The 9,934-nt window shown below is 43.3% G+C and overlaps 1 long non-coding RNA gene across 2 annotated transcripts in view; it reads left to right on the top strand.

Moving 5' to 3' along the window:
* The first annotated feature begins 232 nt into the window (after nt 1–232).
* The window catches only part of LOC111775034 (uncharacterized), a 130,184-nt gene continuing 120,482 nt past the window's right edge, over nt 233–9,934 (top strand). Inside the window, exons 1-3 of one of the 2 annotated variants that reach the window (XR_002810507.2) lie at nt 235–398; nt 2,049–2,404; nt 8,328–9,010. This is a non-coding gene — a long non-coding RNA (uncharacterized lncRNA). Of the gene's footprint in view, nt 399–2,048; nt 2,405–8,327; nt 9,011–9,934 lie in introns of those variants that run through there. The other variant, XR_002810505.2, reaches the window with a different exon arrangement.

Below are 9,934 nucleotides of genomic sequence, written 5' to 3'. Positions count from 1 at the left end.
TGGCTTTTTGCCAATGAAATCCCCCAAGGGTCGGTAGATGGCAGTAGAGACTTTCGAATCAGGACTTTTGGGTTGCTTGGCCCACCTGATTTCATCCTCCCACCCTGACAATGCTGGGAATGCTGCCCTGGAAGTGTTTTCTGCTGCTGACCTCAACAGCTGCTGTCTGAATTTACTCATTTGTGAGTCACAAAGGGGAAAAATTTAAAGGAACAGCATTTCTTTGGCGTCTACAGCCCACCTAGGGCTCTGCCCATAGGACCATGCTGGGGCTCAGAGCCCCGTTATATCTCTCCTCTCTCGCTGGGGTAAGACCTTGCTGTGTCTGACATTAGGCACATGTTCCTGCAATGGTGAATAAGTCAGGGAACCTGGGCATGCATAATAGGACTTTTGGGGTAAGAGAGAAATCTGGATCATTTTTAAGGCAAAAAGAGAGAAATCTGGGCCATTTTTAAGGCAAAACCAATTTCTGGGAGGGACTTAAATTTGTACGTTATTTTATAGTTTTAAAGGGCATCCATATACCTGACCTCATTTCATCTTTGAAACAGCCCTTTAATGTTGGTGGAAACAAAATTTTCAGCTTCATTTGTTGGATGAGGGAGCTGAATCTCAGGGTAGATGGGAAAGTGATTTGGTCAAAGTCACCCTGCTCTAAGGTGGTGATCAGAACTCGAACTCAAGTCATGTGACCCCTTAGTCCAGGCCTCTTTTTGTTGATTAAAGCATATGGGCCGACATGTGCCACACTGGATTCCTGTAGGTACTTGTCAGGTTATACATTTGATAAATCTTCATCATGTACTGACTGTGTGTCAGGCACTTAACCGTGTTCTGGTAATGCAGAGATGAAAAATAAATAATTGCCTGTACATATTCCTTTCTATGTTCCAGGAACTGTTCTCTTTACTTTAAAAATAATCATCAATTTAATTCCTCACAACCATCCTTTGAGGTTGGTATTGCTTTAACCCAATTTAGAGGTGAAGAAACTGAGGCACAGAGAAATTATGTAACTTGCTCCAGATCCCTCAGTAAGTAGTGAAGCTGGGAATCAAAGGCAGGCAGTAGTGTTCTTGCCTTTTTTCTTTTTAAAAACAGCTTTATCAAGATACAATTCACAGACTCTACAATTCGTCCATTTAAGGTATACAATTCAATGGTTTTTAGTATATTTGACAGAGATATGCAAACATCACCATAGTCAATTTAGAACATTTTTCCTCACCCCAGTAAGAAACCTCATACTCATGGGCAGCTGGCAGCAGAGTTCTTTTTTTTTTAATTTTAATTTATTTTTTTTTAAGGAAGATGAGCCCTGAGCTAACATCTGCTGCCAATCTTCCTCTTTTTGCTGAGGAAGACTGGCCCTGAGCTAACATCTGTGCCCATCTTCCTCTACTTTATATGTGGGATGCCTGCCACAGCATGGCTTGCCAAACGGTGCCATGTCTGCACCTCAGATCCAAACAGGCGAACCCCGGGCCGCCGAAGCAGAATATGCGAACTTAACTGCTGCGCCACTGGGCCGGCCCCTGGCAGCAGTGTTCTTAACTGCTATACTATATTCTCTCTCCATGGATGAAGTCTGAAGATGCCTCCCACATTCCAAGGGTTCTGCCAGCACTGGACAGATTGTTATATTACGATGCCATAAACATGATGATAGTCCAGGCCCAAAGAAAAAATAGGGTACAGTGTAAGGAAGATCTTCAAAGCAAGGACTTTCACTCGAGAGTGAGAGGGTGGTTTTCTCTACAGGGCCTGAGTTTTCTGTTTATAACAGAGCTGTGGATTAATGGCTCAAATACTCCTGGAAATTAAAATAATATTCATGGACGGGATACTCAGAACTTGTATGCCAGGGGTGTGTTACTGTGATGTTATCAGATTAGCCAAAGACCCCTTTCAGTCCTTGGGGGAAGGTGCTGGGCAGGCAAGAGGATGGGGCACAGTCTTGGGTAAACAGAGGCAGGGGAAGGCCCCGAGAGCTTGGTATTTGGGCTGTCATGAGGAAACTTGTTCGGCTTCTCTGTTTTTCCCAGGGTCGATCTGGTATGATAAACTTTTCCAGTGGTGAAGTTGATCTAGGATACGCTTTATCTTAGAAGTTACAGAAACTTGTAAGGAGCAGCCAGAGGACCGAGGAGCCCACAGCTGGGTTTTCACTTCCTCCTTGTGTACTGCTGCCTCAGCTTCTCAAAGTTTATGGTGTTTATGAAGATCTGTAACAGCTGGCGCCAAACCCAGCTCCTAGGAGAATCGCTTCTGGGAGGATGCTGAAGACCGCATTTCAGCTTCAGGAATGGGGAGAAAGTAGAGTTGAAAATCTCATTTTCATAACATCATCATCATCATCATCACAGCTGCCGTTAATTGAATGCCTTCCAAGCGCCAGATGGTATGTTAGGGATTTTTCGCTTCTTTCGTTTAAATCTCATGATAAACTTGCCAGGCTCCCATTCTTACACCCACTTTAGTGGGGAGGAGGAGCAGAAGAGGGGAAGTCGTTTGCCCGAGGTTCACAAGGCTAGAAAGCACCAGGGCTGGAATTCTAACCCAGGCGCCCAATTCAACTCGGTTTGCCCAGGACTTTCCTGGTTTTAAGACTGAAAGCCCCATGGCCCAGCAGCCACCTCAGTCCTGGGCTAGCTGGGACAGTTGGTCAGCCTAATATCCAGGTCTGTTGCATTCTGTCTGCTGTGCCTGTCACCTAGGTGCTGAGAAGTTTCCTTGGCCTCCCTCTTGACAGCAGTACCAGCTTTGGGCTTCCCCTTGAAACCCTCTTTGGGATGTACCATGCTCCTCCCTATCTGTCTGTCAGTGCCTGCTCCCTGGCGCTGCTGGGAGCCTTGTCTCCTCGCAGCTCTTTCGTGGCCCATCAGTTGCCTACTGCTCTCGTTTTGAGTCAGGCCCTTTACCATTGATCCGTTTGGAGCTTCCCCCAAGCACACAACCCACCTCTGGCTACAAACCATCTGAAGATGGGCTTGAGTTCCAGCTGAACCACCTCTGGCGATGCCCCGGAGAAACCACTTCACCGCCCTGGAGCCTTTGGTTCCTCATCCAAGCCGGGATGACAACAGTACTCACCTCCCGCTGCTGTCATAGAGTTGAACTTATGTGCAAGATATGAAAATTGATTTTAAACATGAAAGGCATGCATGTGTTGGTTGTCATTGCTGTTGGCCACTTCCTACTTTCCCTGCCTACCTCAGAAAGGACAAACGACTTCAGTGGCAGTGTAGACCCTGACCTAGCATGGGAGGTTTTGGTACCTGCTGGTCTGGTTACCCATAGCTTGTGTGTGTTGGGTTTCTTCTCTGCATTTTGTGGATTTAAAAACAGGGTTTTATGAGTGCCTGAGAATGAGTTTGTGAAATGCCTGGTCTTGTGTCTGGCTTGGTTTCAAGGTGGAAAAGGGGGTTGGAACCATGTGTCTTGAATTCAACCGTCTAGACCCAGCACTTGGTACACTGGCTCACAGTGTTGTCAATAAGTATTTGTGGCATGAATGCATCAATGAATGAATGTGAGACAATACAGGCCAAATAAATGATGGGGAGAACATTAGAATGGGAGAAAAAATTGCTTTGCAAGGTTAAAAATATTCAATGCAAACAAGCTGATTTCTCATAAACCACCTTAAATCTTTCCCAGAACAAGGGAGCTCGTGAAGAAATACATTAAATAAGTAGTGTGATAACTACACTACTAATTTACACTGGTTACTTTATCTTTTCATCTCTGCTCTAATTCTTTTCGTTTTTTACCATTTCCTTGCTGTAGATACTCTTACCCTAAGCACATTCTGGCTGTTCACCTCTTGTTGTTGACTGAGCTCAAATATGAGCCATTTTTGTTGTATTTACTTTAGAAGCATTTAAGTAGGTTATTCGCCGCCGCCCCCCCCCCCCCCCCCCCCCCCCGGGCCCCTTGCCAAACCAGCGCAGAACTCGCGGCCATTTTCAATCATTTCTGTTATTTCATCTCATCTCTCTGGTTACTCCTTCTCAGTCTCTTTTGCTGGTTTCTTTTTTCTGCCCAGACCCCTAGCCCAGAGGTCCAGGGCTCCATACTTGAGACCTTTTTTTTCCATTTACACTCCTTCCTTGGTGATCTTATTCAGCCTTTTGGCTTCAATTATTATTTATATCCCATGACTCTCAAATTTGTATCTCTGGTCTAAACCTCTCTCCTGAACTTGTAAATTCAGCTGCCTATAGGGGATTCTCACTTGTACTTTTAATAGACGCCTAAACTCAACATGTCCCAAACTGGACTCCTGATCTACACCTCACCCACCCCTCCCAACTTGCTTCTCCTGTGGTCTTCCTCCTCTCAGCTGAGGGCAGCTCCATCCTCCAGCTGTTCAGGCCCAAGCCTTTGGTGACATCCTTAACTCCTCTTTGTCTCTCATCCCCACTTCAGATCTGCCAGAAACTCTTTAGTTCAACTTTGAAATACCTTATTTACTTGATACTGAGATACAGATTATGTATCTCCAAATTAGGAACGTGTCCCACAAACTGGCATCTTAAATCCAATGAGATATGGTATATTAAGGATTTGGTCATTTCTCAACCCTCCACCATTAACACTCAGGTCACAATTGGAACCTTTCTCACCTGGATGACTATCATAGCTTCTGGAGTGGTCTCCCTGCCTCTCCCTTGACAATCCTTTGTTTATTCTCAAATCACAGCTAGGGTGACTCTCTTAAAGCATAAATTAGGTCAAAACCTGCCAATGACTTCCCATGTCACACAGAGAAAAAGCCGGTACCCCAATAATGTCCTACAAGGCTGTACGTGACCCGATCTCTCTGATCTCATTCCTGTTCTATTTACTCCTTACACATGCCTCCCCAGCCACCCTAGCTTCCTTGCTGTTCTTCAAGAAAGCCAGACATGTTTCTACCTTTGGGCTTTTGCCGTGGCTGTTCCCACTCCTTAGAGCATTCTCTCCTCAGTTATCTGTTTGGTTGACCCCCATATCTCTTTTTAAGTTTTGCTCAAACATCATCTTATCAATGAGGCTTACTTTGACTCTCCAATTAAAATTGAAACTGACCCCTAACCCTAGTACTTATCTCCCCTTCTCTGCTCTTTTTTCCCACAGCACTTATGACCTCCTAGCATGCTTTACAATTGACTTATAAATACCAATCTTCCATTACAAGAATGTAAGCTTCACCAGGGCAAGAATTACTTTGTTGGTTTTGCTTGCTGATGAATCCCAAGCACCTAAAAGAGGTCCTCATGAATATTTGTTGAATGAGTGAATGAATTTCAAATTCAACAAAAGCAGCAGGAATCAGAGAATCAAAGTCGAGCTCGCAGCCTTGTCAGAAACACTGGGGTGATTTCAGTGACTACAATGAATGTTTTCCCTTCCACCCTTTCAAAATAAGACTCCCAAAGCTGAAGCTATTATTGAAAGCAGCGAGGGAGAAAGGGGTGGGAAAGATGGCTCATGAAAAACAGTGAAGTCAGCGACTTTAGTGAGCTTAGGTAAGTCAGAAGCTGGGCGGCCATGTGTGACTTTCATTAATCATCCTCTTCACACCACATCAACACAAGTGACCACTTTTGTCTGCACCTCCTGCCTCTGGTGCCATGATATATGGCCTGAGAAGAGTCCTGGGCACTAATAGTTGAAGAACCCAAAAAGATGAATGCTCACGTCCTGGCCCATGAAGGAAGAGTTAATCACAATGAGGGGTGTTGGGCCATGCAAACCTGCATTGGTTTTGGGCTTCCAAGCCTGGCCTGGCTGTTCTCCCCACACAAACGCCTGTTATCCTGGAAGAAGAAATGCACTTATGCATAGCTTTGTGACCACTTGGTTGCATGACTGTCTGGGATGTCAAATGGAGAGGAGGACAGATGAGGGCACAGTTATGAATCAGACAAAACAGTGGGATTCAAAACCCCTCTGTACAGCATCTTTCCCCTCCTTTCCACCCCAACAGAGGGCTCCCAGGTGAGAGTATTTATTATGGACAGAGATCAAGAATCTCATTTTGCCATTTCCTACACCCTTGGGCAAATTATTGATTCTTTTTAGTTTCCCCCATAATTTATAAGGTGATAATCTCTTGTAGGTCTATAGAATTTTAGATATCACTAATGGCTTTAATACTTATTAGCTAATATGATCCTCTCAATTATGTAAGGGCAGGGAAGATATAATTATCTCTATTTTACAGACAAAAATCCCCCCAAGATTCCAAGAATTCAAGCCATTTGTCTGGGGTCACAAGGCTAGTAAACAGCAGAGAAGAAATAAAAATTCAGCTTTTTATTCCCTCTAAGCCTCTAAAATTTCCAGAGTCTCTTACATATTTAAATTGAACTCATTGACATTGAAATAGAGTAACTAATGGTAACCCTACCAAGGAAAGATTTTCTTAGAAGCGGAAGATAGCCGAAGGGGGTAAAGACAATAGTTGACCGGAAGAACTCAAGCCTGAGTTAACACTTCTTTCTTCATTCATTCATTTCACAGGTTTTTCGAGTACCTGCTTTGTGCTGTGCACTCTTCTAGGTATTTGAATTTTAGGACCCATGGCACCCAAATCTTGAAATGTCTTTGTGTGGTAGGGAAGAAGATCTTGCAAGTTCTACAAAAGTTAACCACCCCACACGAGTATTCATATGTGGTCAGTGAGCACACCCTAGGGCATTTGCGGTTCCTAGAAAAAGCCATGCTTTTATTCATGCTGTTCCCCCTTGTGCAATGCCCTTCCCTCAACTGGCTGCCCATCTACCTCTGCACCCCTTTGAAGATTCGCCTTAAACATCACCCCTGGATGAGACCTTGCTTGAAACCTCACCAGTTCCCGTAGAGCTGACCACTGTCAATTCTTTGAACCCTGCGGACTCTCACATACTTGCAATCCTTCCTAACATTGATTTATGCGTCTGTCTTCCTCTACCAGACTCTGAGCATCTTGAAGGAAGAGATAATATTCATTCAGAAAATTTTGTAGAGCGTCAAAAAGTAGAAACAATTCAGAGACAACCGTCAGTAACATTTTCAAATATTTCATTATATACTTCAATATATTTTCTAAGTGTGAAATCATGTGGCTTTATTTCCTCTCTTCTAACGCGAAGATGGATTTTCCTCTACTTTGAATGCTTCTTGAACTGGGACACACTTTACGACTGATCTTGTATTAGGTTGTTATTATTATTACTGGTTGTTATTATATATTATTATTAATATTGTAGTACTTATTGACACACAAATTTGATATTAAACGGATGGGGTCTTAAGTTGCTACCATCTAGAGTTGAGCTGCTGCTGTGTGTGTGTGCATTTGTGTGTGTGTGCATATACTGTGCTTTCCAAAATATATATGTATTCATAGTAGTTTCTATACTATACCTACATGTATGTTTATAAGTATGTGTATATATATATTCTGTAATGTGTGTTGACTGCATGATATTGTGTTGTGAGCATTTTCTCATGAGAGTCAATATTCCTTGGCAATAAATTTTAGTGGCTGCCTGGTATCCTAATCTATGGACGAATCACACATTCTTTGATTATTGTTGGCTCTGTGAGCTGTTTGCAGCTTTTTGCTAATAGATGTTTGTAATTCTAGGGTGAGCATCCATGCACGTATATCTGATTACATCCTTCAGTTAAATCGCAGAAGTAGCATCATTAGTCCAAAGACATCCTTTTAATTGGCCAATCCAATCCAGGACAGGTCTAGTTCTACTAGCCATGGTCCACTGCAGTGCCACCTTCCAGGACCATAAAGAGAGAGAGATGTTAGTTACAGGCCCCTTGGTGGCTGCCTGAGGGCACTCAAAACTTCTTTTGCAAAAAAGCATTGCTGCAATTTTGACAAACGTATTCAGTCTTCTATAAAAGATAAAATGGAACAGTAAGATTTAAGCAAAACTGTTGCATGGTGACCCTATCCTTGAACCCAGGTTACTTGAGTCCTGAATGCCCCAAACTCCAAGTTGAATCCTGAGTCCTCGAGTCCTGAATGCCCCAAGTTGTGCAAAACTCTGAGGGGAGGTGGGTATGAGACCAACCCTTCCAGACTGACTTGGACCTAGGAAAAATAACGGAATAAGGGAGCAGCTTGAGTTTTATGAAAGCATGCTCTATTCCACCTTTTAAACATTAATTAAACACCTTCTGTATGTGAGCACTGTTCTGGGTCTGGGAATGCAATAATAAACAATATCCAATTCTTGCCTTCAAGAGGCTCAGAGACTAGTGGTGGGGGGGGGGTCAGAGTGGTAAATACCAGCGTCTAATTAAGTATCACGGTTGTTTTGTTGGGTTTACAGGTAACAGCCAGGGCAAATAGGAGGAAAAATTAATTCCAGATGGGAGAAGAGAAGGCTCAGCTAAGAGCAACCTTGAACTGAGATGGAAAAAATGAATGAGAATCTAACGCACAGTGAATGTTGAAAAAATTTGATTTTCTGGCTCCTTTCTTCATTACTAGTATCAACACTCCTTTATAATTTTTACTGAAGGCCCAATTATGCTGTTTCCAGGGGAGACACATTTAACACCGTGGCCTGAGAGGGGATGCAGACCAATGGGTACCTTTCAGACTGGTCAGCAAGAGTAAACCTGGGCAAATCTCAGAGGCTGGGATGACACTGATTAAGAATGGCTCCTTCCCTCAAGATGACAAGATTTCTCCTTCCCCAACGTGTGTCCTGTAATAATTCAGTTTTGCTACAAAGGCAGAAAAGGAGAGAATAACCTTCTGGAAAGTGCCCCTGAGGTGTGGGAGCAGATGTGAACATTAGTCTGAACAGTTTAATGAGCCATTGCTGGGGGATCACACCCAGTAATTTACTAGGATGTTGATAAGACCTTCCTCATTTAGAGGTCACTTATCTGGCCACATTGGCTGTGTGACAAACATCTGAGAACAAGGAAATGCGCAAAAAGAGATTCAGAGATGTCAGAGCCAGTGTCAAAAGCCTATGGAGTAAAGTAATGTGCTTTCTGGCTATGGTGCAGAACTTATTTTTTCTTACTTAAGAAACAGTTCTAACTTGGCAATCTGGTTTCCCAAGACATAGCAGATTAGATACAGAAAATTAAAAGTGTGAAGAGGAAGACGGTACAAGATTGAGCTCAGGGAAGCTACAAAAAGTCCAGAGACCCTGATAGAGAACAACTAGGAAAAAGGAGAGAAAACTCTAATTGGCCATCTTCTAGCATTTTGTGCAAGGGCAACAGCATGCTATCGGTCACTAATTCCCACGGCACTAATATGGTGCAACGGATGATGACCCTTGCAGGGTCACTGAACAGGACTAAGATTAGGTTTAATGTCCTCAATTTACAGAGCCAAGAGAGCTGAGACACTTTTCCTTCCAAAATAGCTAAGATATTTAATTCATACTTAAAAGTTGTTTTTTTTTTAACTTGAAAAATCCTCTCATTTGAAATTCCTCTTTCTTGATAAAACTAGGTTAATGAAGTACTACTGTCTCAAAAGGCAGCTACTATGAAGAGGCAAAGCAGAAGTTGTCTGTGTGTGGGGTGTCTGGAGCATGAGAAAGCAGTGCGTACAACAAAGGAGGCGATGGAAAGAAAGGGGATGTTATGCATAAGCAACTCTGAGTAGTGAGTTGTGGCTTCTTATAGGTTTCCAGAGAGCACTAGGGGAGATGAGTTTGGAGATGTTAACAGAGGTCAAGTCATGGAGGGCCTTAAATGGCAAGGGACACATGTTAGGAAGGAGAGTCAAGTAGGCAGATATATGCTTAGGAATAAGCATTTTGACCATCACAGGGCAGAGGGCGGCCTGAGTGTATTAGATGCTTCACCATTCTGTCCTTTCTCCAGAATGGCTCCTTTATCCCCATCAGAGTGACTAGGGGGATGCTCATTTCTTCACTGTGATTTCATTAGTAGATGGATGAGATAG

This window comes from Equus caballus, chromosome 9, assembly GCF_041296265.1.
Source record: "Equus caballus isolate H_3958 breed thoroughbred chromosome 9, TB-T2T, whole genome shotgun sequence".
NCBI lineage: Eukaryota > Metazoa > Chordata > Mammalia > Perissodactyla > Equidae > Equus > Equus caballus.
The sequence above is the reverse complement of the archived record's forward strand: the minus strand, read 5'-3'. Positions and strand labels throughout refer to the sequence as shown.